We start from the raw sequence: 27510 nt of genomic DNA, 5'->3' as shown, positions 1-27510 counted from the left end.
GTCATGTCTGACTCTTTGTGACTCCATGGACTATAGCCTACCAGGCTCCTCTGTCCATGGTATTTTCCAGGCAGGAGTCCTGGAGTGTGTTGCCATATCCTTCTCCAGGGTATCTTCCCGAACCAGGGATTGAACCTATTTCCCGAATTATAGACAGACGCTTTACCATCTGAGCCACCAAGAAGTCTTGCTGCTGCTGCTGCTGCTGCTGCTGCTGCTAAGTCTCTTCAGTCGTGTCTGACTCTGTGCGACCCCATAGACAGCAGCCCACCAGGCTCCTCCTTCTCTGGGATTCTCCAGGCAGGAGTACTGGAATGGGGTGCCATTGCCTTTTCCCAAGAAGTCTTATCAGGGATCAAATCTCATAAAAAAGGCCATTCAGTGTAGAAATGAAGGACACTGAGTTTGTGACTTGCAATCTCCTTTAACAGAGCAATCCCTGAACCCTTTCACTTCAGTTCAGTTCGGTTCAGTCGCTCAGTCGTGTCTGACTCTTTGTGACCCCATGAAGTGCAGCACGGCAGGCCTCCCTGTCTGTCACCAACTCCTGGAGTTCACTCAAACTTTTTAATGAGATCTAAACGATTCTAAATTATCTGACTCTCTCTTCTTTCTTTATTTTGTCTGTAGTCTCTCTTTCTCCCTTTTGTAAACTTGGTTTCTCTCTTCCAGGCTGAAAGTCTGTACATGGACTGTACTTGTCTATGGGGGTGTGCAGTTTATCTTTCACCTACGCCACCATGTCTCGCCAACATCTATCTTCAGCTGATGTGCCATTTTCTCAAAGAGAACCATGCATTTCCCAAATATAAATCCATTATCTCTATTTTCCTCGCACATATCACACATGTGCTTTGCCTTCGTAGCACTGCAGTTTTTAATGTGAATGTTAAAATGCATCCCATCTCTCTCAAAATGATAAAAACCATGAAGTCAGGGACCATACTTTGCTGTATTTATTATGCACAGAACATAATGGAAACTCAATAAATATTTCCTTGTCAATAAGTATTTGCCCTTATACTGCTAATTTTTTCAACTCTGGGCTCAGCTTTGTACAACTATTGAATATCTTTTGGCCTGGTGGGTACCAACTTACTATAAAAATGGCAAATGATAATCATACTTAACATTGATCATATTCATCGACACTAATATGATCTTCTTAACATATTTCAAATAATATTACTGTATCTTATTTAAGAATTCTTCATAGCAAAGACAAGGAATGCACTTAATGAAATCAATATAAAGGCTATATTTTGCTATTTTTCAGTTGCTAAGTTATGTCTGACTCTGCAACTCTATGGAGTGTGAACACCAAGGTTTTCTGTCCTTCACTATTTCTTGGAGCTTGCTCAAACTCATGTTCATTGAGTCACTGATGCCATCCAATAATCCCATTCTCTGTTGGCCTCTTCTTCTCTTTTGCCCTCAATCTTTCTCTGCATCACAGTCTTTTCCAATGAGTCAGTACTTTGCATCAGGTGGCCACAGTTTCGGAGCTTCATCTTCCACATTAGTCCTTCCAATGAATATTCAGGGCTGATTTCCTTTAGGATTGACTGGTTTGATCTCCTTGCTGTACAAGGGACTCTCAAGAGTCTTCTCCAGCACCACAATTTGAAAGCATCAATTTTGTCAGTGCTCAGCCTTCTTTATGGTCCAATTCTCACATCTGCACATGATTTCTGGATAAACCATAGCTTTGACTATACATGTGCCTTTTGTCTCCAAAGTGATGTTTCTGCTTTTAAATATGTTACCTAGGTTTGTCATGGCTTTTCTTTCAAGGAACAAGCATCTTTTAATTTCAGAGCTGCAGTCACCATCTGCAGTGATTTTGGAGCCCAAGAAAATAAAGTCTGCCACTGTTTCCATTTTTTCCCCTATCTATTTGCTATGAAGAGATGGGACCAGATGCAATGATCTTAGTTTTTTTAAATGTTGAGTTTTAAGCCAGCTTTTTCACCCTCCTCTTTCATCTTCATCAAGAGGCTCTTTAGTTCCTCTCCACTTTCTGCCATAAGGCTGGTGTCATGTGCATATCTGAGGTTATTGATATTTCCTCTGGCAATCTGGCATTTCACATGATGTACTCTGCATAGAATTTAAGTAAGCAGAGTGACAATATACAGCCTTGACATACTCCTTTCCCATTTGTTACAAGTCCATTTTTCCATGTCAAGTTCATGTACTGTTGAAGCCTAGCTTGGTGAATTTGGAGCATTACTTTGCTAGCTTGTGAGATGAGTGCAATTGCTTGGTAGTTTGAACATTATTTGGCATTGTCTTTCTTTGGAATTGGAATGAAAACTGAGATTTTCCAGTCCTGGGGCCACTGCTGAGTTTTCCAAATTTGCTGGTATATTGAGTTTAGCATTTTCACAGCATCATCTTTTAGGATTTGAAATAGATCAGCTGGAATTCAATCACCTCCACTAACTTTGTTTGTACTAATGCTTCCTATGGCTTATCTGACTTCACACCCTAGGATGTCTGGCTCTAGGTGAGTGAGCACACTATCATGGTTATCCCAATCATTAAGACCCTTTTTTAATAGTTCTTCTTTGTATTCTTACCACCTGTCCTTAATCTCTTGTACTTCTGTTAGGTCCTTGCTGTTTATGTCCTTTATTATGCCCATCTTTGTATGACATGTTCTCTTTTTATCTCCAATATTTTCTTGAAAAGATCTCTTGGAAGGCCCCCCAAAATTCTGTGCACACCAGGACCCCAGGGTAAAGGGATAGTGACTGCATAAAAGAGTCAGCCAGAAGTGCCTATGTTAGTGTGTCTCCCACAGGGTTGGTTTGGAAGTTGCCTGCCACAGGGATGGGGCACTGGCAGAAGCAGTCCTGGTGGCATGTGTTGGCATAAGTCCTTTTGGGAATTTGCCAGTAGTCCTACCATAGAACCTATAAACTCTAGGACTGGGTTGCCTTGGTCAGAAATCCAACAGGGAGGGGAGCACAGCCTCACCCATCAGCAGATAATTAAAGTTTTATGAAAACCACAACAATAGAAAGCTAACAAAAATATATATATAGTTCACAGCCTTGTGTAACTCAATGAAACTATAAGCCATGCTGTGCAGGGCCACCAAGATGAATGGGTCGTGGTGGAGAGTTCTGACAAAATGTGGTCCACTGGAGAAGGGAATGGAAAACCACTTCCATATTTTTGCTTCTAGAACCCCATGAAGAGTATGAAAAGGCTACATGGAGTCTAGTTAAGTCAATTGCAGAATTTAGAACTGCACGTCATGGAACTGAAGTCTTCAGGCAACCTATGAAATTACCTAGCCCTTAAAAACTATCACTCCACATTTCTTTTTTAAAGTCTTTATTGAATTTGTTACAATATTGTTTTTGTTTTATGTTTTGATTTTTTGGACATGAAGCACATGGAATCTCAGCTCCCCAACCAGGGATCAAACCCACAAAAACCGCATTGGGAGATGAAGTGTCAATCACTGGACCATCAGGGAAGTCCCATCACTCCATATTTCAAGGTCTCTCACCTTCTGAGATGGCCTGCATTCTGTGGAGGTTTTTCTCCCAGGGCCATTCTTACTTTTTGAGATGGACCATATTTTGTCTTTGGAATGTGTATCTCTCTAAATAAATCCATTTCTTACCTATCACTTTGTCTCTCATTGAATTCTCTCTTCAATGAGACATAAAGAACCTGAATTTCATTAAGTCCTAAGAACAGGTGTGTGATTTCAATTGGGTTTTCGTTAGGTTTGAGTCTCAGTTCATGGGTTCAAGTCTCAATCTTAGTTGTTTGGTTTCAGAAGCTCTCATAATGATACCCATAGTTCAGGCTTCTGAATGTGAGTCATGAAAATAGAAACTTAAGTATTAGGGTTTTGGGTTGAGAATACTTATAAATGCTTTATCTATTCTCCCTTTCTGAGTTCTGAATCTATTGAGATACATAAAGATTAACGGAGAAGGAGAAATGGATACTTTCATTACATATTAAAGTCAAAGTAGGCAAAAGTATCGCTGAGAAGACTTTCAAGATGGCTGAGGAATAAGACAGGGAGATCACCTCCCCACACACAAATACACAAAAAGTTCATCTTCATGCAGATCAGCTCCTACAGAACATCTTCTGAATGCTGGCAGAGGTGCTAGACTTCCAAAAATGCAAGCCAGTCTCCTCAGAATGAGGCAGGGCAGAAGATAAAGGAAAAAAAGAGACAAAGGATTTGGGGATGGTGATTTGTACCCTGAGCAGGAGGTTGTGAAGGAGGAAAAGATTCCACACATTTGAAAACCCACTCATGGGTGGGAGGGGGAGTTTCAGAACATCAGAGAGGAATGCAGCAACAGGTGCTTGGAGGCAAAATGAAGAGGATTCACCACAGAGATTGTTGCTGAATAAAACTTCCTGTCAAGAAATGGCTTATGTGTCCAACACACCAGGTGGGGACTGGGTACATGGGTTCAGACTTTGGGAGTCAGACGCCAGGGACATGACCAGAATTCACTGCTAAAAAGATACTCTGAGGTGTCTAGTACGACACAGCTGAGGGAGGCCAGGGAAAAGCCTGGTCCTGTCAGAGAGGCAAGAGCTCATTTCTGTGGGAACCTTCTCAGTCCATACTGTCATAGAATACAAGACCATGCCTTTGTGTCTGCCATAGGTGGAACAAATCACCTCAGTCTCTGACTCAAGAAGTAGAAAAATCAGTATGAGATCCAGAGGTAGAGGACAGGAGGCCACTACAGTCCTGAACTGAGGGGTCACAGCTGCCACCAAACTGCAAGCAGGCACGAGTTGCTGCCCACATCTTGCTGGGAGCCTCAACAGCTTGGTTCTGCTGAGGGACCCATAACCCAGGATCAACCCCCCTGGGGAAACATATGACCTGCCTCAGACTGTGGCAACTTTTCACAGGTCTTGGCCACAGCAGGCACTCCCCACACAGCCCAACTGTGTCTGCAATACCCACCTCTTTTCCCAGTTCAACTGAACGAGTACTAATAAGCCGATACTTTCACTCCCTTATGTCTGGGTGGAGAACAGACACTGGAAGGTGACCTAAAAGCAGAGGCATGGCCAAAATCATAGTAGAGCACCACATGATGCATGAGCAAAGGAGAGAAGGGGAAACTGGTCCTGCAGCTGCAGATCCAGGGGATTAAATCTCCTCAATTAGCCTGAGACTGTGGGGATTAGGGGCAACTGTGGGCTTTGGGAACACGTACAAGCTGGAGTAAGCTAAGAGCTGAGTCTGAGCTGACCCCGCACTGCTCAAAACAGGTCCTGAGATATTCCTAGAAATATTGGAGCATTTTTTGAATAGACATATTGACTAGAACAAACTATTTGAAAAGGAAAATGCAGGAATCACAAGGACATTCTTCTTAAAACCATTCTATATATATTGTCCACATTTTCCCTCTCTCATATTGTTCCTAATGTTGTTCTTTCTTTATTATTCTTTTAATTTTTAGTTTTATAACCTACTTTTTCTCTTTTAAAACATCTCTGTGGGAGAGGGAGAGGGTGGGATGATTTGGGAGAATGGCATTGAAACATGTATAATATCATATATGAAACGAGTCGCCAGTCCAGGTTCGATGCATGATACTGGATGCTTGGGGCTGGTGCACTGGGACGACCCAGAGGGATGGTATGGGGAGGGAGGAGGAAGGAGGGTTCAGGATGGGGAACACATGTATACCTGAGGTGGATTCATTTTGATATATGGCCAAACCAATACAATATTGTAAAGTTAAAAAAATAAAATAAAAGACATTCTAAAAGAAAAAAAAGTCTATTTTTTAAGTAAATTCATTTTATTTTTTCCTATTTTACAGCACTCTATATACTGCATTTTTTTCTATGTTTTTGATTTTGTATTTTTGCTAGCCTAGATTTACTCTTCATTTTCAGTTACAGGTTTTATTGGTTAGATTGTTCTCTTCTTTTTTTAAATTCTGTTTATATCTTATTTTCTTTCTCTTTTTCTCTCTTCTTGTAGATGTGTGACTTTTTTGGGTGTTCTTAGCTGTTGAGTGTTGCTTTCACTTTTAGCCTTGGGGTTTTGTCTTTTGTGCTATGTGGCCTATGAAATCTTGGTGATACAGTTGGGGTCATGCTTGATTCCCAAGGTGGTAGACCTTTGTCCAGGACTTTGAAACACCAGAGAAATCCTGACACCATGGAATATTAACTGGCAAGTGCTCTCCTAAGGGCCTCCATCTCAACAATAAGACCACAACCAACTGAAAGGCCAGCAAGCTCTAGTGCTGGACACCAAAACTTTAGCAAAATAGGAACACAAAACTACCCATTATAGAAAGGCTCCCTAACGCAATACCAAGCCCACAGACACCCAAAACAGACTACAGGACATGACACTGTACTTCAGAGAGACAAGATCCAGTTCTATCCCCTGGAAAACAGACACAAGTTCCCTGAACCAAGAAGTCTTCACAAGGCACTGGTCTAACCCCACACATGGAGAGCAGACTCAAAAATTAAGAGGAACTAAACCTCCCAGCCTGCAGAAAGGAGCCGTCAAGCATAGTTAATTAAACAAAATGAAAAGACAGAGAAATATACAACAGATGAAGGAACATGGTAAAACCCCACAAGACCAAAACAATTAAGAGGAATTAAGCAGTATATCTGAAAAAGAATTCAGAACAATAATAATAAGGATGATTCAAAACATTGAAAATAAAATGGAGGCATAGATAAATAGATTGGAAGAATGGATCAAGAAGATACAGGAAATGTTTAACAAGGACCTAGAAGAATTAAAGAATAGACAATCAGCAATGAACAGAACAATAACTGAGATAAAAATACACTAGAAGGAAACAATATCAGAATAACTGAGGCATAACAGATAAATGCTGGAAGATAGAATGGTGAAAATAATTGAAGCAGAGCAGAATAAAGAAGAAAGAATAAAAAGATATAAGGAGAGTCTAAGAGTGGGACAAATTAAGCACAAACCAACATTATAATTACAAGGGCGCAAGAAGAAGAAGAGAAAAAGAAAGCCTATGAGACAATATTTGAGGCCCCAAAGAAAGGCAATGTCAAAGAATGCTCAAACTACTGCACAATTGCACTCGTCTCCCATGCTAGTAAAGTAATGCTCAAAATTCTCCAAGCCAGTCTTCAGCAATATGTGAACTGTGAACTTCCTGATGTTCAAGCTGGTTTTAGAAAAGACAGAGGAACCAGAGATCAAATTGCCAACATCTGCTGGATCATGGTAAAAGCAAGAGAGTTCCAGAAAAACATCTATTTCTGCTTTATTGACTATGCCAAAGCCTTTGACTGTGTGGATCACAATCAACTGTGGACAATTCTGAAAGAGATGGGAATGCCAGACCACCTCATCTGTCTTTGGAGAAATTTGTATGCAGGTCAGGAAGCAACAGTTAGAACTGGACATGGAACAAAACACTGGTTCCAAATAGGAAAAGGAGTAGGTCAAGGCTGTATATTGTCACCCCATTTATTTAACTTATATGCAGAGTACATCATGAGAAACGCTGGGCTGGAAGAAACACAAGAATCAAGATTGCCGGGAGAAATATCAATAACCTCAGATATGCAGATGACACCACCCTTCCGGCAGAAAGTGAAGAGGAACTCAAAAGCCTCTTGATGAAAGTGAAAGAGGAGAGTGAAAAAGTTGGCTTAAAGCTCAATATTCAGAAAACGAAGATCATGGCATCCGGTCCCATCACTTCATGGGAAATAGATGGGGAAACAGTGGAAACAGTGTCAGACTTTATTTTTCTGGGCTCCAAAATCACTGCAGATGGTGACTGCAGCCATGCAATTAAAAGACGCTTACTCCTTGGAAGGAAAGTTATGACCCACCTAGATAGTATATTCCAAAGCAGAGACATTACTTTGCCAACAAAGGTTCGTCTAGTCAAGGCTCTGGTTTTTCCTGTGGTCATGTATAGATGTGAGAGTTGGACTGTGAAGAAAGCTGAGTGCTGAACAATTGATGCTTTTGAACTGTGGTGTTGGAGAAGACTCTTGAGAGTTCCTTGGACTGCAAGGAGATCCAACCAGTCCATTCTGAAGGAGATCAGCCCAGGGATTTCTTTGGAAGGAATGATGCTGAGGCTGAAACTCCAGTACTTTGGTCACCTCATGCAAAGAGTTGACTAATTGGAAAAGACTCTGATGCTGGGAGGGATTGGGGGCAAGAGGAGAAGGGGATGGCAGAGGACGAGATGCCTGGATGGCATCACTGACTCAATGGACGTGAGTCTGAGTGAACTCCAGGAGTTGTTGATGGACAGGGAGGCCTGGCGTGCTGCAATTCATGGGGTTGCAAAGAGTCGGACACTACTGAGCGACTGATCTGGTCTGATCTGATAGTCAACAACTTCCCTAACATAGGAAAAGAAATAGGCACCCAACTCAAGGAAGCCCAGAGAATTCCCATATACGAGCAACCAAAGAAGAAACACACCGAGACACATAGTAATCAAACTAAAAAAAAAAAATTAAACACAAAGAACTAATATTAAATGCAGCAAGGGGAAGCAACAAATAATATATAATGGGATCACCATAAGGCTAACTCCTGAATTTTCAACAGAAACTGCAGGCCAGAGGCAGTTGCAGGACATACTTAAAGTGATGAAAGGGAAAAATCTACAACCAAATTACCCTATCCTGGAAGGATCTCATTCAGATTTGAAGGAGAAATCAAAAGCTCTACAGACAAGCAAAAACTAAGAGCATCACCAAATCAGCTTTACAATAAATGCTAAAGGAACTTCCCTGAATATGAAATATTAGAGAAATAAAAGGCTTACAAAACCAAACCAAAAACAATCAATTAAATGATACTAGGATCATACAATATAATTATCTTAAATACAAATGGATTAAATGCTTCAACCAAAAGACACAGATTGGCTGAACGGATACAAAACCAACATCCCTGTATATGCTGTCTACAACAGACCCAATTCATAATTGGGACATGTAAAGACTGAAAGTGAGGGGCTGGAAAAAGATATTTCATGCAAATGGAAATCCAAAGAGCACAGAGTAGTAATGCTTATATAAAATAGATTTTAAAATAAAGACTTTTACAAGAGAAAGTATAGGATATTACATAATGATCAAAATATCAATCCAAGAATAAGGCATAATACTTACAAATATAAATAACCCAACATAGAAGCCCCTCAATACAGAAGGCAAATGCTAGCAACTATTAAATGGGAAATCCATAGTAACAGAATAATAGTGGAGAAATTTAATACTCCACTCACAACAATGGGCAAACTATCCAGACAGAAATTTAATAAGGAAACATGAGCTTTAAAAGATACTTTGGACCAATTAGCCCTAATTGGTAGCTACAGGACATTTCATCCAAAAGCAATAGACTTCAGTTTCTTTTCGAATGCATAGGGAATATTCTCCAGGATAGATTATATCTGGGGTCATACATCAAGCTTTGGTAAATTATAAACTCTTTAGATTATTTCAAACATCCTTTCCGACCACAATGCTATAAGATTAGCTATCAACTACAGGAAGATATACTACTAAAAGACACAAACATATGCAGTCTAAACAATACACTTCTGAATAACCAAGAGGTCACTTAAGAAATAAAAGAGGACATCAAAAGATAACCTAGAAGTAAATGAGAATGAAAGCATGTTAACTCAAATCCTATGGGAAGCATTAAAAGCAATGCCAAGAGGGAAGTTTTCAGCAATACAAGTCTTTGTCAAGAAACAAGAGAACCATCAAATAAACAACCTAAACTTACACCTAAAGCAACTAGAAAAAGAAGAAAAAAAAGTCCCCAAAGTTAGTAGAAGGACATAAATCCTAATGATCAGAGCAGAAATAAATGAAAACGAAATGAAGGAGACAATAGAAAATATCAATAAAACTAAAAGCTAGTTCTCTAAGAAGATAAACAAAATTGACAAGCCATTAGCCAGACTCATCAAGAAAAAGAAGGAGAATACTCAAATCAATTAAATCAGAAATGAAAAATAAGTTAAAACATATAACACAGAAATACAGAGGATAATAAGAGACTATTATAAGCAACTATTAATATATGCCCCAAAATGGACAACCTGGAACATATAGATTAATAACTAGACAAGTATAACCTTCCAAAACTGAACCAGGAAGAAACAGAAAATATGAACAGACCAAAAAAAGCAGAGAAATCTAAATTGTTATAAAATATCTTCCAACAAAAAAGTACCCAGGGTCAGATAATTTCACAGATGAATTCTTCCACAAGTTAAGAGAAAAGCTAAAAGCTATCCTGTTTAAAGTCTTCCAAAAGATTTCAGAGTGAGGAAAAAGCCTAAACTCATTTTACGAGGCCATCATCACCATGATACCAAAAACAGACTAAGATACCACACACACACAAACACACACAAAAGTAAAATTATAGGCCAATATAACTGATGGACATAGATGTAAAAATTCTCAGCCAAATTCTAGCAAATTTGCAAATTGAATGCAGCAATACATTTAAAAACATTTAAAATGTACTAAAATAAATTTAAAAGAGCATACACTATGATCATGTAGGCTTAATCCCAGAGATGCAAAGATTATTCAATATATGCAAGTCAGTCAATGTGATACACATTTCATTAACAAATTGAAAGATAAAAAGTACATGATCACCTCAATAGATGTGGAAAAAGATTTTGACAAAATTCAACACCCATTTATGGTTAAAACAAAACAAAACAAAAAAACAACTCCCCAGAAAGAAGGCATAAAAGGAACATACCTGAGCATAATAAAGGTCATATATGACAAACCAATGACAAATATCGTTCTCAAGGGTGAAAAACTCAAAGCATTATTTCTAAGATCAAGAATAAGACGAAGGTGCCCACTGTCATCACAATTATTGAATATAGCTTTGGAAGTCCTAGCCACAGAAATCAGAGAAGAAAAAGAAATGAAAGGAATTCAGATTGGAAAAGAAGTAAAACTTTCATTGTTTGCAGATTACATGATACTACATATAGAGAATTGTAAAGACATCAACAGGAAGATAATAGAGTGAAACAATGAAAATAGGAAAGTCACAGTATATATTAATACACAGAAATCCCTGTCATATCTATACATTAACAATGGAAAATGAAAAAGATAAATTAAGAAAACAAGTCTATTCACCATTGCAAAAAAATAATAGAATACCGAGGGATAAACCTATAGAAGCAGAAGAGACTAAAAAAAGGTGGCAAGGATCCACAGAAGAACTATACAAAAAAGATAATGACCCAGATAAACATGATGGTGTGATCAATCACCTAGAGCCAGACATCCTGGAATGCAAAGTCAAGTGGGTCTTAGGAAGGATCACTAGGAACAGAGCTAGAGGAGGTGGTGAATTCCAGTTGAGCTATTTCAAATCCTCAAAGATGATGCTGTGAAATTACTGCACTCGATATGCCAGCAAATATGGAAAACTCAGCAGTAGCCACAGGATGGAAATGGTCAGTTTTCATTCCAGTCCCAAAGAAAGGAGATCCAACCAGTCAATCCTAAAGGAAAACAGTCCTGAATATTGGTTGGAAGTATTGATGCTGAAGCTGAAACTCCAATACTTTGGCCACCTAATGTGAAGAACTGACTCATTGGAAAATACCCTGATGCTGGGAAAGATTGAAAGTGTGAAGAAAGGGACAACGGAGGGTGAGATGGTTGGATAGTATCACTGATGCAATGGACATGAGTTTGAGTAAATTCTGGAAGTTGGTGATGGACAGGGAAGCCTGGCATGCTGTAGTCCATGGGGTCACAAAGCATCTGACATGACTGAGTGACTGAACTGAACTGAACTGAAACCTATAGAGAGAGAAAAAAATACCTGTATGCAGAAAACTGTAAGAAACTGATGAAAAATCAAAGATGAAACAAACAGATGAAGAGAAATACCATGCTTTTTAACTGGAAGAATCAATATTTTGAAAAATGACTATACTACTCTAACCAAGCAATGGATTCAATACAATCCTTAGTAAACTAGCAATGGTATTTTTCACAGTACTAGGCAATAAATTTCACAATTTATATGGGAACACAAGACCCTGAATAGCCAAAACAATGTTGAGAAAGAAGAATCAAGCTGGAGGAATCAAACTTCCCTAATCTCAGACTATGCTCCAGGTTACAGTCATTAATATAGTATGGTACTGGCACAAAAACAGAAATATAGATCAGTAGAGCAAGATAGAAAGCCCAGAAATAAACCCAGGCACCTATGAGCACCCTATCATTGACAGAGGAGTCAAGATTATACATAGAGAAAAAACACCCTCTTCAATAAATGGTGCTGGAAAAGCTAGACTGTTATGTTGTAAAAGAATGAAATTAGAACACTTCCTAACTCCATACACAAAGATAAACTCAATTCAGTTCGGTTCAGTCGCTCAGTCGTGTCCGACTCTTTGCAACCCCATGAATCGCAGAACGCCAGGCCTCTCTGTCCATTACCAACTCCTGGAGTTCACTCAGACTCATGTCCATCGAGTCAGTGATGCCATCCAGCCATCTCATCCTCTGTTGTCCCTTTCTCATCCTGCCCCCAGTTCCTCCCAGCATCAGAGTCTTTTCCAAAAAGTCAACACTTCACATGAGGTGGCCAAAGTACTGGAGTTTCAGCTTTAGCATCATTCCTTCCAAAGAAATCCCAGGGCTGATCTCCTTCAGAATGGACTTGTTGGATCTCCTTGCAGTCCAAGGGACTCGCAAGAGTCTTCTCCAACACCACAGTTCAAAAGCATCAATTCTTCGGTGCTCAGTCTTCTTTACAGTCCAACTCTTACATCCATACCTAACCACTGGAAAAACCACAGCCTTGACTAGACAGACCTTTGTTGGCAAAGTAATGTCTATGCTTTTGAATATGCTATCTAGGTTGGTCATGACTTTTCTTCCAAGGAGTAAGCGTCTTTTAATTGCATGGCTGCAGTCACCATCTGCAGTGTATTTGAAGCATAAAAAAATAAAGTCTGGCACTGTTTCCACTGTTTCCCTAAGTATTTCCCATGAAGTGATGGGACCGGATGCCATGATCTTCATTTTCTGAATGTTGAGCTTTAAGCCAACTTTTTCACTCTCCACTTTCACCTTCATCAAGAGGCTTTTTAGTTCCTCTTCACTGTCTGCCATAAGGCTGGTGTCATCCGCATGTCTGAGGTGATTGATATTTCTCCCAGTAATCTTAATGCCGGCTTGTGCTTTGTCCAGCCCAGCGTTTCTCATGATGTTCTCTGCATATAAGTTAAATAAGCAGGGTGACAATATACAGCTTTGACGCACTCCTTTTCCTATTAGAAACCCGTCTGTTGTTCCATATCCAGTTCTAACTGTTGCTTCCTGCCCTGCATATAGGTTTCTCAAGAGGAAGGTCAGGTGGTCTGGTATTCCCATCTCTTTCAAAATTTTCCACAGTTTATTGTGATCCACACAGTCAAAGGCTTTGGCATAGTCAATAAAGCCAAAACAGATGTTTTTCTGGAACTCTCTTGCTTTTTCCATGATCCAGTGGATGTTGGCAGTTTGATCTCTGGTTCCTCTGCCTTTTCAAAAACCAGCTTGAACATCTGAAAGTTCACAGTTCACGTATTGCTGAAGCCTGGCTTGAAGAATTTTGAGCATTACTTTACTAGCATGTGAGACGAGTGCAATTGTGCGGTAGTTGAAGCATTCTTTGGCATTGCGTTTCTTTGGGATTGGAATGAAAACTGACCTTTTCCAGTCCTGTTACCACTGCTGAGTTTTCCAAATTTGTTGGCATATTGAGTGCAGCACTTTCACAGCATCATCTTTCAGGATTTGAAATAGCTCCACTGGAATTCCATCACCTCCACTAGCTTTGTTCATAGTGATGCTTTCTAAGGCCCACTTGACTTCACATTCCAGGATGTCTGGCTCTAGATGAGTGGGAGTGATCACACCTTTGTGATTATCTTAGTCACAAAGATCTTTTTTGTACAGTTTTTCTGTGTATTCTTGCCACCTGTTTTTAACATCTTCTGTTTCTGTTAGGTCCCTACCATTTCTGTCCTTTTTTGAGCCCATCTTTGCATGAAATGTTCCCTTGATATCTCTAATTTTCTTGAAGAGATCTCTAGTCTTTCCCATTCTGTTGTTTTCGTCTATTTCTTTTCTTTGATCACTGAGGAAGGATTTCTTATCTCTTCTTGGTATTCTTTGGAACTCTGCATTCAGATGTTTATATCTTTCCTTCCTCCTTTGCTTTTTGCTTCTCTTCTTTTCACAGCTATTTGTAAGGCCTCCCCAGACAGCCATTTTCCTTTTTTCATTTCTTTTCCATGGGGATGGTCTTGATTACTGTCTCCTGTACAATGTCATGAACCTCAGTCCATAGTTCATCAGGCACTCTATGTATCAGATCTAGGCCTTTAAATCTATTGCTCACTTCTACTGTATAATCATAAGGGATTTGATTTAGGTCATACCTGAATGGTCTAGTGGTTTTCCCTACTTTCTTCAATTTAAGTCTGAATTTGGCAATAGGGAGTTGATGATCTGAGCCACAGTCAGCTCCTGATCTTGTTTTTGTTGACTGTATAGAGCTTCTCTATCACTGGCTGCAAAGAATATAATCAATATGATTTCAGTGTTGACCATAGGGTGATGTCCATGTGTAGAGTCTTCTCTTGTTTTGTTGGAAGAGGGTGTTTGCTCTGACCAGTGCATTTTCCTGGCAAAACTCTATTAGCCTTTGCCCTGCTTCATTCCGTATTCCAGGGCCAAATTTGCCTGTTATTCAAGGTGTTTCTTGACTTCCTACTTTTGCATTCCAGTCCCCTATAATGAAAAGGACGTCTTTTTTGGGTGTTAGTTCTAAAACGTCTTGTAAGTCTTCATAGAACCATTCAACTTCAGCTTCTTCAGCATTACTGGTTGGGTCATAGACTTGGATTACTGTGATATTGAATGCTTTGCCTTGGAAATGAACAGAGGTCATTCTGTTGTTTTTGAAATTGCATCCAAGTACTGCATTTTGGACTCTTTTGTTGACCATGGTGGCTATCCCATTTCTTCTAAGTGTTTCCTGTCCACAGTAGTAGACATAATGGTCATCTGAGTTAAATTCACCTATTCCAGTCCATTTTAGTTCGCTGATTCCTAGAACGTTGACTTTCACTCTTGCCATCTCCTGTTTGACCACTTCCAATTTGCCTTGATTCATGGACCTAACATTCCAGGTTCCTATACAATATTGCTCTTTACAGCATCGGACCTTGCTTCTATCACCAATCACATCCACAACTGGGTATTGTTTTCCCTTTGGCTCCATCCCTCATTCTTCCTGGCGATATTTCTCCACTAATCTCCAGTAGCATATTGGGCACCTATTGACCTGGGGAGTTCCTCTTTCAGTATCCTATCATTTTGCCTTTTCATATGGTTCATGGGGTTCTCAAGGCAAGAAGACTGAAGTGGTTTGCCATTCCTTTCTCCAGTGGAACACATCATGTCAGATCCCTCCACCATGCCCGCCCATCTTGGGTAGCCTCACAGGGCATGGCTTAGTTTCACTGAGTTAGACAAGGCTGTGGTCCTCATGTAATTAGATTGACTAGTTTTCTGTGATTATGGTTTCAGTGTGTCTGCCCTCTGATGCCCTCTTGCCACACCTACCGTCTTACTTGGGTTTCTCTTATCTTGGATATGGGGTATCTCTTCACGGCTGAGATTTTAAGTTTAAGATAAACTTAAAATGGATTAAAAACCTAAACATAAGATCAGACACTCTAAAACTCTTAGAAGAAAAGATGTCCAACATTGAAAAGATGGAAATCCACGTGAAAAGATGATCAACCCTGCTTATTATTAGAGATATGAAAACCAAAACTACAGCAAGGTATCATCTCTTATTGCTCAGAATGGCCATCATCAAAATATCTACAAACAATAAATGCTGGAGGGGATGTAGGAAAAGAGAACCCTCTTCAATGTTGATGGGAATGTAAAAAGATAAAGGGATTATGGGGAATAGCATGGAGATTCCTTCAAAAACTAATAATAGAACTACTGTATGCAAGGAGATCCAACCAGTCCATTCTGAAGGAGATCAGCCCTGGGATTTCTTTGGAAGGAATGATGCTAAAGCTGAAACCCCAGTACTTTGGCCACCTCATGTGAAGAGTTGACTCATTGGAAAAGACTCTGATGCTGGGAGGGATTGGGGGCAAGAGGAGAAGGGGACAACAGAGGATGAGATAGCTGGATGGCATCACTGACTTATGGATGTAAGTCTCAGTGAACTCCGGGAGTTGGTGATGGACAGGGAGGCCTGGCGTGCTGCGATTCATGGGGTCGCAAAGAATCGGACACGACTGAGCGACTGGTCTGATCTGATGACCCAACAATTTCACTATTGAACTTATACCCTAAGGAAACCATAACTGGAAGAGATCCATGTACTCCAGTGTTCATTGCAGTACTGTTTACAATAGCTAGAATATGGAAGCAACCAAAATGGCTATTGACAGATGAATAGATAAAGAAGTTGTGGTACATATATACAATTCAATGTTACTCAGCCACAAAATGGAACATATTTGAGTCAGTTATGATGAGGTCGATGAACCTAGAGCATATTGTATAAAGCGAATTAAGACAGAAAGAGAAAAATAAATATCATACATTAATGCATACATATGGAATCTAGAAAGATGGTACTGATGACCCTATTTTCAGGGAAACAATGGTGACATAGACATAGGGAAAAGGCTTGTGGACACTGTGGGGGAAGAAGGGGGTGGAATGAATAGAGAAAGTAGCATTGAAACATATATATTACCATGTGTGAAATATATAGGGAGAATTTACTGTATAACAGAAGGAGCTCAAACAGGGTGCTCTGTGACAATCTAGAGGGGTGGGATTGGGTGGGAGGGAGGTGTCAGCGTGACGGGCCATATCTATGACTGATTCATTGTGATGTATAGTAAAAACCTACACAATATTTTTAAGCAGTTATCCTTCAATGAAACATTTTTAAAAAAGTAAAATATGTATGGATGAATATTATAAAGGAATCTTGGATAATATTATGCTTATTTTGACTTGTTAACCTAATATAAAAGGAGTACACCCTTAAAGTTTAAAAATAAGCAAAAACTAATCTAAAGTTTAGTATATTCCCTCAGAAACTTATGTACATAAATGTCTATAGTAGCATTGATCATAAGTGCCCCAAAATGAAGACAATCCGAATATCCATCAATAGATGAAAGAATAAACAAAATGTAGTATATCCATACAATGGAACATCATTCAGCCATAAAGAAAATTAAGTACTGATACATCCTGAACACTGAAAACGTTATTAAGTAAAATAATTCAGACACAATAGGCCTCATATTATATAGTTACATTCATATGAAATATGCAGGATAGGGAAATCCATAGATACAAGTAAGTTAGTTGTTTCTAAGTGATGGGTGGAATGAGACATTGCTGCTTAATGGGTATGGGGTTTCTTTTGAAAAAATATTCTGGAAGAGTGATGTTTCTACAACATTGTGATTGTATTAAAAACCACTAAATTGTACACATTAAAATGGTTAAACTAGTTAAAAAAGTAAAGCCAAAGAATAATTCTTTGTTATGACACACAATAAGCTTCCTAATACTCTTGCTTTCCTCTCCCGTTTTTTTTTTTTTTTTTTTCCCTTGCCTTCTTTGAAATACAGATCGTTGGGGGAAAATAAAAATGACTCCACACTTCTAGGGTCTTCTAGCTGACTTAAGAACTTAATTTCCATGAGATAGATTAGCAGGAGAAAATCAAACAGAAGTCCAATAGCATGCATACTAGGAAGAGACCAAGGAAAACTGACTAGCTTGCTTAAATGGCCCAAACTCTTACTTTAAATAAACTAAAAAATTTTTACTTTATTTAAATAATTAAATATTTTAGAATTTTATTGTATATATTATTTCTTAGGTAGGTAGAATAGAAAAAGGAGTCCAAAATGACAGTGGCTAAAAGACAGATAAAGAAAGGAAAAAAGCCCGTGAAACGGGAACAAAGGAAAAATCTGCAGACCTGAGTGAGAACCTCAGGTGAAATAAATATTTTCCTAATCAAAGATGGGTGCTAGCCTTAATTTGCTTAGGGCAGGTTCTGTAGGATGAAAAAAAAAAAGTATATAAAGAGGGAGGCATGATGAATTAAGGCTTTTCCCTGAGAGTTGGCCCACCCTCAAGTCTCTCTATCCTCTTTTACTGAATAAAACTCTGAGCTGTAACTGAGCAGTAACACTGGTCCATTGTTTCAAATCTTTGTTGTGGCAGGACTGAACCAAGAAAATTATGCACTCTCCTGACATATTTGTTTATTAATTACTAATGATTTTATTTATTAACTGAATATTTTATTCAAATAAAAAAGAGGAAAACATCCTGTATTGTAGTGATTTGGGACTTCAAAGTGGAGGAAGGCAATTCACAAGGAGACAGATAAGAAAATGCTTGTTATGCAAATATATGCTGGGCCAGACAGAGACAAAGAGACACAGAATGAATTCTGATCTCTAGGCCCTACAGAATTTCCCCATCACACTCAGCCCATATTCTTTGGAATGAACTCTGGTGATAGTTCTATGCTGCAAAAAAGGCTCTTTATCTTTTTTTTTTTTTTGGCAGTTAAGGGGAAGATAGCAAAAACTTTCTGAGTCTTCTGTTTCTTAAAAATAATCAGTCTAAATTAATCTTCATGCCAAGCAGAGTATTTTGGGGTGGCAAATTTTTCTCCCCAACAGAGTCAATTATCAAATTTTCACTAACAAAACAAAGCAAAACAGCTGTAGACTAAAAGCTTTAAGAAATTGTTAACTCTAATCTTATTCAAATTGTTCTAAGATAAAAAAATCATGAAAAGCTATCTGATATATTAAATGATGGTAGTATGATCTATACACTATACACTACATTTTCTTTTATTTTCTATATATACATTATATTTTCCAAAGGGAAAATATGAGTCAAGCAAATAAGATCATATAATTAAATCTATTTAAAAGTTCCATTTAGCAAACTGAATCTAGTTGTTCATATGTAGAAAGAGGTGTATTTGCCATGGAAATAATGAAATTTAAGTCTTATAATCCTTCAGTCAAAGCTATGGTTTTTCTACTAGTCATGTATGAATGTGAGAGTTGGACTATAAAGAACGCTGAACACTGAAGAATTGAAGGTTTTGAACTGGGGTGCTGGAGTAGACTCTTGAGAGTTCCCTGGACTGCAAGGAGACCAAACCAAATATTCCTAAACGAAATCAGTAGTGAATATTCATTGGAAGGACTGATGCTGAAGCTGAAACTATAATATTTTGGTAACTGGTCCACTGGAGAAGGGAATGGCAGACCACTTCACTATTCTTGCCTTGAGAACCCCATGAACAGTATAAAAAGGCAAAATGATAGGATACTGAAAGAGGAAACCCCGGGTCGGTAGGTGCCCAATGTGCTACTGGAGATCAGTGGAGAAATAACTCCAGAAAGAATGAAGGGATGGAGCCAAAGCAAAAACAATACCCAGTTGTGGATGTGACTGGTGATAGAAGCAAGGTCCGATGCTGTAAACAGCAATATTGCATAGGAACCAGGAATGTCAGGTCCATGAATCAAGGCAAATTGGAAGTGGTCAAACAGGAAATGGAGGAATCAGCGAACTAAAATGGACTGGAATGGGTGAATTTAACTCAGATGACCATTATATCGACTACTGTGGGCAGGAATCCCTTAGAAGAAATGGAGTAGCCATCATGGTCAGCAAAAGTGTCAGAAATGCAGTACTTGGATGCAATCTCAAAAATGACAGAATTATCTCTGTTCATTTCCAAGGCAAACCATTCAATATCACAGAAATCCAAGACTATGCCCCAACCAGTAACACTGAAGAAGCTGAAGTTGAATGGTTCTATGAAGACCTACAAGACCTTTTAGAACTAACACCAAAAAAGATGTCCTTTTCATTATAGGAGACTGGAATGCAAAAGGAGAAGTCAAGAAACACTTTGAATAACAGGCAAATTTGGCCTTGGAATACGGAATGAAGCAGGGCAAAGGCTAATAGAGTTTTACCAAGAGAATGCACGGGTCGTAGCAAACACCCTCTTCCAACAAAACAAGAGAAGACTCTATACATGGACACCACCAGATGGTCAACACCGAAATCAGATTGATTATATTCTTTGCAGCTAAAGATGGAGAAGCTCTATACAATCAGCAAAAACAAGACTGGGAGCTGACTGTGGCTCAGATCATGAACTCCTTATTGCCAAATTCAGACTGAAATTGAAAAAATTAGGGGAAACCACTGGACCATTCAGGTATGACCTAAATCAAATCCCTTATGACTATACAGTGGAAGTGAGAAATAGATTTAAGAGCCTAGATCTGATAGAGTGCCTGATGAACTATGGATGGAGGTTCATGACACTGTACAGGAGACAGGGATCAAGACCATCCCCATGGAAAAGAAATGCAAAAAAGCAAAATGGCTGTCTGAGGAGGCCCTACAAATAGGTGTGAAAAGAAGAGAAGCAAAAATCAAAGGAGAAAAGGAAAGATATAAACATCTGAATGCAGAGTTCCAAAGAATAGCAAGGAGAGATAAGAAAGCCTTCCTCAGCAATCAATGCAAAGAAATAGAGGAAAACAACAGAATGGGAAAGACTAGAGATCTCTTCAAGAAAATTAGAGATACCAAGGGAACATTTCATGCAAAGATGGGCTCGATAAAGGACAGAAATGGTATGGACCTAACAGAAGCAGAAGATATTAAGAAGAGGTGGCAAGAATAGACAGGAGAACTGTACAAGAAATAGCTTCATGACCCACATAATCAAGATGGTGTGATCACTCACCTAGAGCCAAACATCCTGGAATGTGAAGTCTAGTGGGCATTAGAGCATCACTACGAACAAAGCTAGTGGAGGTGATGGAATTCCAGTTGAGCTATTTCAAATCCTGAAAGATGATGCTGTGAAAGTGCTGCAGTCAATATGCCAGCAAATTTCGAAAACTAGCAGTGGCCACAGGTCAGGAAAAGGTAAGTTTTCATCCCAATACTAAAGAAAGGCAATACCAAAGAATGCTCAAACTACTGCACAATTTCACTCACCTCACATGCTTGTAAAGTAATGCTCAAAATTCTCCAAGCCAGGCTTCAGCAATACGTGAACAGTGAACTTCCAGATGTTCAAGCTGGTTTTTGAAAAGGCAGAGCAACCAGTGATCAAGCTGCCAACATCTGCTGGATCATGGAAAAAGCAAGAGAGTTCCGGAAAAAACATCTATTTCTGCTTTATTGACTATGCCAAAGCCTTTGACTGTGTGGATCACAGTAAACTGTGGAAAATTTTGAAAGAGATGGGAATACCAGATCACTTGACCTGCCTCTTGAGAAACCTGTATGCAGGTCAGAAAGCAGCAATTAGAACTGGACATGGAACAAACCGGTTCCAAATAGGAAAAGGAGTACGTCAAGGCTGTATATTGTCACCCTGTTTATTTAATGTATATGCAGAGTACATCATGAGAAACGCTGGGCTGGAAGAAGCACAAGCTGGAATCAAGATTGCTGGGAGAAATATCAATAACCTCAGATATGCAGATGACACCAGCCTTATGGCAGACAGTGAAGAGGAACTAAAAAGCCTCTTGATGAAAGTGAAAGAGGATAGGGAAAAAGTTGGCTCTAAGTCCAACATTCAGAAAATGAAGATCATGGCATCTGGTCTAATCACTTCATGGGAAATAGATGGGGAAACACTGGAAACAGTGTCAGACTTTATTTTTGGGGCTCCAAAATCACTGCAGATGGTGATTGCAGCCATGAAATTAAAAGATTCTTACTCCTTGGAAGGAAAGTTATGGCCAATCTAGAATGCATATTGAAAAGCAGAGATATTACTTTGCCAACAAAGGTCCATCTAGTCAGGGTTATGGTGTTTCCAGTGGTCATTTATGGATGTCAGAGTTGGACGGTGATGAAAACTGAGCACCAAAGAATTGATGCTTTTGAACTGTGGTGCTGGAGAAGACTCTCCCTTGGACTGCAAGGAGTTCCAACCTGTCCATTCTAAAGGAGATCAGTACTGGTGTTCATTGGAAGGACTGATGCTTAAGCTGAAACCCCAATACTTTGGACACCTCTTGCGAAGTGTTGACTCATTGGAAAAGACCCTGATCCTGGGAGGGGTTGTGGGCAGGAGGAGAAGGGGACGACAGAGGATGAGATGGCTGGATGGCATCACCGACTCAATGGATATGAGTTTGAGCAAGCTCTGGGAGTTGATGATGGACAGGGAAGCCTGGCATGCTGCAGTCCATGGGGTCACAATGAATTGGACTCTACTGAGCAACTGAACTGAACCGAATCCTTCAGTTACAGGAGCTCCTTCAGAATCATTTTGCTTAATTCTGGACTTTTAAATTTAGACTTCGTTGTTTAAAGAAGGCCTTTGAATTAAGTTTTACATCCCACAGGACCTGGATTGTCTTCTGACATACTCACACAAATATACCACACAATATAAATATATCATGAACAATTAGAATTTAAGAATGCAAGACACTTAACATAATCATAATAATAGAAAAATAGAGAAACATATATGGTCATCCAAAAAGAGAAGAAAGCATTGGGCATATTTTAATATCCATTCTAGATAAAATGATATAACATGTTGAAGCTGATGAGGCTGCTCTTCATCAAGAACTGACCCAACCAAGTACTGCCACCAAACATTGTGCTTTATTATTTATAATCATTCCCTTGAAGGAATAGGGATACTTGATATTTATTTACTGTACCATCCTAAAGGTCGTAGGCCCATCATACAAATAGTATATGAGTAGATAAAAGAAGACACTAGGGAGATTTTATTTGAAGAGAAAATTACTCCAAAGAATCTAATGACAAGCAGAATTACCAAAGATTTAACATATTTGTCTGATGCAAGTTTAATATTGCTGAAATCAGTGACATTCTGATGAACAAACAAAAACCAATTTTAATAAGAAAAATGATGTCATTTGCAAAATAAAGTATGTTGTAAATTAACACATTCAATACAGTTGCAGCAATAACCACAATCCCAGTTTGATGAAGTTGATGGAAAAAAAAATAATATGGAAAGAGTAAGAACAACAAAAACAAGGGAAATAATAAGAATGTGGGAGTTACTTTGCAAAACATTGACCAAAAGCCAGCCTCTAGTAATTAAAGCAATATGGTAGCAGTACAAAAATAGCCATGTAAATTAGAATACAATGGAAAGTATGAAGACCTATTTATGTAAGGAATGCTGGTATGTGAGACAGATAGCAGCATAAATCATTGAGAAAATCAGGGACTATTCAATCAGTATTAGAACAACTGAGTAAATTTGGAGGGAATAGATCCAATACCTTTCTCCAATGAGACATGGAAGTCAATTCTGGATGCAATAAAGATACAAAGGTAAAAAATGAAACTTCTAGAAAATATGACTTTGACTGTCACAGAGAAAGATTTCATGAGTCACACAAAGCATAAGATTAAAACAAAAGATTGATAAATAGCACAATCAAAATGTAAAACTACTATACACTAAGATACAAAATAAAATAGTTTAAGATGAGCCACTGACACGAAATAGGTATTTTTATCAAATGGTTAGTGAGGTGGACATTAACCATCATGCCTGGCATGTTTTGCATGCCCTTCCTGATACTTGGAGAATTCTGCCCAATATGTGAGTAGTATGGCCTCCCCAAGCTGTTAGAACACAGGTGTCAGTGGTTAGATGCACAAGGTAAGACTTTGATTCGGAAAAAAGTCCCTGGCTTGAAGGGAAATCAAGCAGTGTTTCCAGACTTTGGTCTGCAAGTTTACTACTGGCACATGGAATGTTTGGGCCCAATTGTACAGCAGTGAGGACTTAGTTGTGACAATTCTGTAGCAATTTGGGCAAATCATAGGACCTCCAAGTCTGACTCTCTGGTCTTTCCACAGATTCTATTAGTTGCCCAACATCTTTTGAATATGTAACCTTTCTGCTTACACTGGCCAGAGAGAATTCTTCTGCTTGAAAGTAAGAATAATCACTAATACAATTTGTATCCAGTATACAAAAGATTCTAAACAGCACTAACAATCAAGAAAATGAAAATTAAGCAATGAGGTGGGTAATCCTTCACACTGACTGCATAAGGAAACACTGAAAATCTGTCAACTGAAGAAGAGATGTTGTAAGAAAATCTATCATTATGGTCGATGGAATTGTGATGTAAATGAAATTATGATGTACCAGTTGCTGTTTCAAATTTGTACAATCATGTGGAATAAAACACATTATAGCAAATGGAAGACATGCATATCTATGACAGAACTAGTATGTACTCTGGAGCAACCTTTTCTGTGTACATAAGGAATCAAGTACAAAGATGTTCACTGGAGTTGTTTGCAATACTGAAAGTTTGAAAACAGCCCATAAAGTAAATAGGAAAATAAATATAAAATTTATGCCATTTCATCCAGTGACGTTCCATGTAGCTTTTAAAATGGATTAGTAAAACAAATACCCACCAGGAATAAATGACAAAGAAATGTTGAGAGGCCAAAAAATGTAATGAAATATTGAAAGATATTATTCCATGTTCATTGCTTTTTCAAAAGTGTTCTATAAAAATTAGGGATGCATATAAATTTACCAAAAGTATAAAGGCTATTCACCAATTTTGAGATGTTCATCTCTGCAGAGAAAGGTGTAGTCAGTGGGATTCCCAAACATTTTAATTGTTATTTCCTTAAAAATATGTTCTGAAACAAAGGTGTCAAAATGATAAATTTTTAAATCAATTAGATGGTATGTAAATCAAACAAGGACAGACAAGAAAGACTTCTTCAATAAAAAATGCAAAGAAATAGAGGAAAACAATAGAAGCAGAAAGACTAGAAATCTATTCCAAAAAAAAATAATTGAGCTATCAGAGAAACATTTCATGCAAAAATGGGGAGAATAAATGACAGAAATGGTAAAGACCTAACAGAAGCAAAAGATATTAAGAAGAGGTGGCAAGAATACACATAAGAACTGTGCCAAATAGGTCTCAATGACCTGGATAACCACGATGGTGTGGTCACTACCCTGGATTCAGACATCCTGGAGTGTGAAGTCAAGTGGGCCTTAAGAAGCATTACTATGAACTAAACTAGTGGAGGTGATGGAATTCCAGCTGGGCTCTTTCAAATTCTAAAAGATGGTGTTAAAGTGCTTCATTAAATATGTCAGCAAATTTGGAAAATTCAGCAGTGGCCACAGGACTGGAAAGTCAGTCTTCATCACAATTCTGAAGAAGGGCAGTACTAAAGAATGTTCAAACTACCAGGTAATTGCACTCGCTTCCCAAGTTAAAGTTATTCTCAAAATTCTTCAAGTTAGGCTTCAGCAATACCTGAATAGAGAACTTCCAGATGTACAAGCTGGATTAAGAAAAGGCACAGGAACCAGAGATCAAATTGCCAACATTTGCAAGATTATAGAGAAAGCAAGGGAATTCCAGAAAAACAGCTACTTCTGTTTCATTGACTATGCTAAAGCCTTTGACATTGTGGATCATGACAAACTGCGGAAAATTCTTAAAGAGATGGGAATACCAGATCATCTTTCCTGTCCCCTGAGAAACCTTTATGTGGTTATGAAATAACAGTTAGAACATTCATGGAACAACTGACAAGTTCAAAATTGACAAAGGAGTATGAGAATGCTGCATATTGTTACTGTGCTTATTTAACCTATATGAAGAGTACATCATGTGAAATGTCAGGCCAGATGGAGCACAAGCTGGAATCAAGATTGCCAGGAAAAATATAAATAACCTCAGATATGCAGATAATACCACTCTAATGGGAGAAAGTGAAGAGATACTACAGAGCCTCTTGATGAGATTGAAAGAAGAGGGTAAAAAGGCCAGTTTAAAACTCAATACCCGTGGTGGATTCATGTTGATGTATGGCAAAACCAATACAATATTGTAAAGTAATTAGCCTCTAATTAAAATAAATAAGTTTAAATTAAAAAAAACAAACAAACAAACTAAGATCATGGCATCTGGTCCCATCACATCATGGCAAACAGAAGTGGGGGGAAAGGTAGAAGCAATCACAGGTTTTCTCTTCTTGGGCTCTAAAATCACTGAGAATGGTGACTGTAGCCATGAAATTAGAAGATGATTGCTTCTTAGAAAGAAAGCTATGACAAATGTAAACAGTGTATTAAAAAGCAAAGACATCACTTTGCCTATAAAGGTAGATGTAGTCAGAACTACGGCCTTTCCAGTAGTCAAGTATGGATGTGAGAGTGGGACCAGAAAGAAGACAGACACTGAATAATTGATGTTTTTTTAACTGTGGTGATGGAGAAGACTCTTGAGAGTCCCTTGGGCTGCACAAAGATCAAACCAGTCACTCTTAAAGGAAATCAATCCTGAATACTCATTGGAAGGACTGATTCTAAAGCTGAAGCTCTAGTATTTTTGTCCACCTGATATGAACAGCCAACTCACTGAAAAAGATCCTGATGCTGGGAAACAGTGAAGGCAGAAGAAGAAGAGGGCAACAGAGGGTGAGATGGTTATATGGCATTACTGATTCACTGAACATGAACTTGGTAAGTCAAGGGGATGGTGAGGGACAGGGAGGCCTTGCATGCTGCAGTCCATGGGGCTGCAGAGAGTCAGTGAATGAACTGTTAGTGAGTAAACAATAACAACAGCAAGAGGGTATATGAGTACCCATAATATTATTCCGATTTCTGTATGTGTATTTGAAATATTTTACATTTAAATTTACAATTAAAACCACTACAATATTGCAAAGTATAAGCCTCCAATTATAATAAATTAATTAAGAAAAAGAATTTTATAGATGTGTAAGTAAAAGGAAACAAAGAAAAGGAAATGATAGACTGACAATAACAATAGCATGATCATGTTCTCAGAATGTTTTAACTCAAAACAGCATAAACATGTACAATCACAAAGCTTTGTCATCTCTTATTTGTTTCTCCCAGACTTGAGTATATATCCTTCCTCTTATACTGCAAATCAATTGAACAGGCAGACAATGTGGGATTCCATTTAAGAAAACTGAGATACTTGAGGCTGTATTTCCTGAATTAGCATAAGAAAAGTTGAAGTGAAATAGCAAAGGTTAAAAATGTTGGTTCAATGACTCACTGAATCAATATATCAAGGTGATTAAATAACCAAAAGAGTACCAGCAAATGCATTGTACAGTGGGGTGACAAAAAAGTGTCATAATAGAAAATAACTTAAAATTAACAACAACAACAAAAAAGACATTCAAAATTATCCTTGAAAATACTGTAGGAAATAGCCATGTTAGGTCTCATTGAGGTTAAATACAGCATCTCACCTACTGTCTTGAAACCACTTT

Source organism: Bos grunniens, chromosome 19 (assembly GCF_055505025.1).
Source record: "Bos grunniens cultivar Pamir isolate PY7600 chromosome 19, Bosgru_T2T1.0, whole genome shotgun sequence".
Lineage (NCBI taxonomy): Eukaryota > Metazoa > Chordata > Mammalia > Artiodactyla > Bovidae > Bos > Bos grunniens.
Note: the sequence above shows the minus strand (reverse complement) of the source record.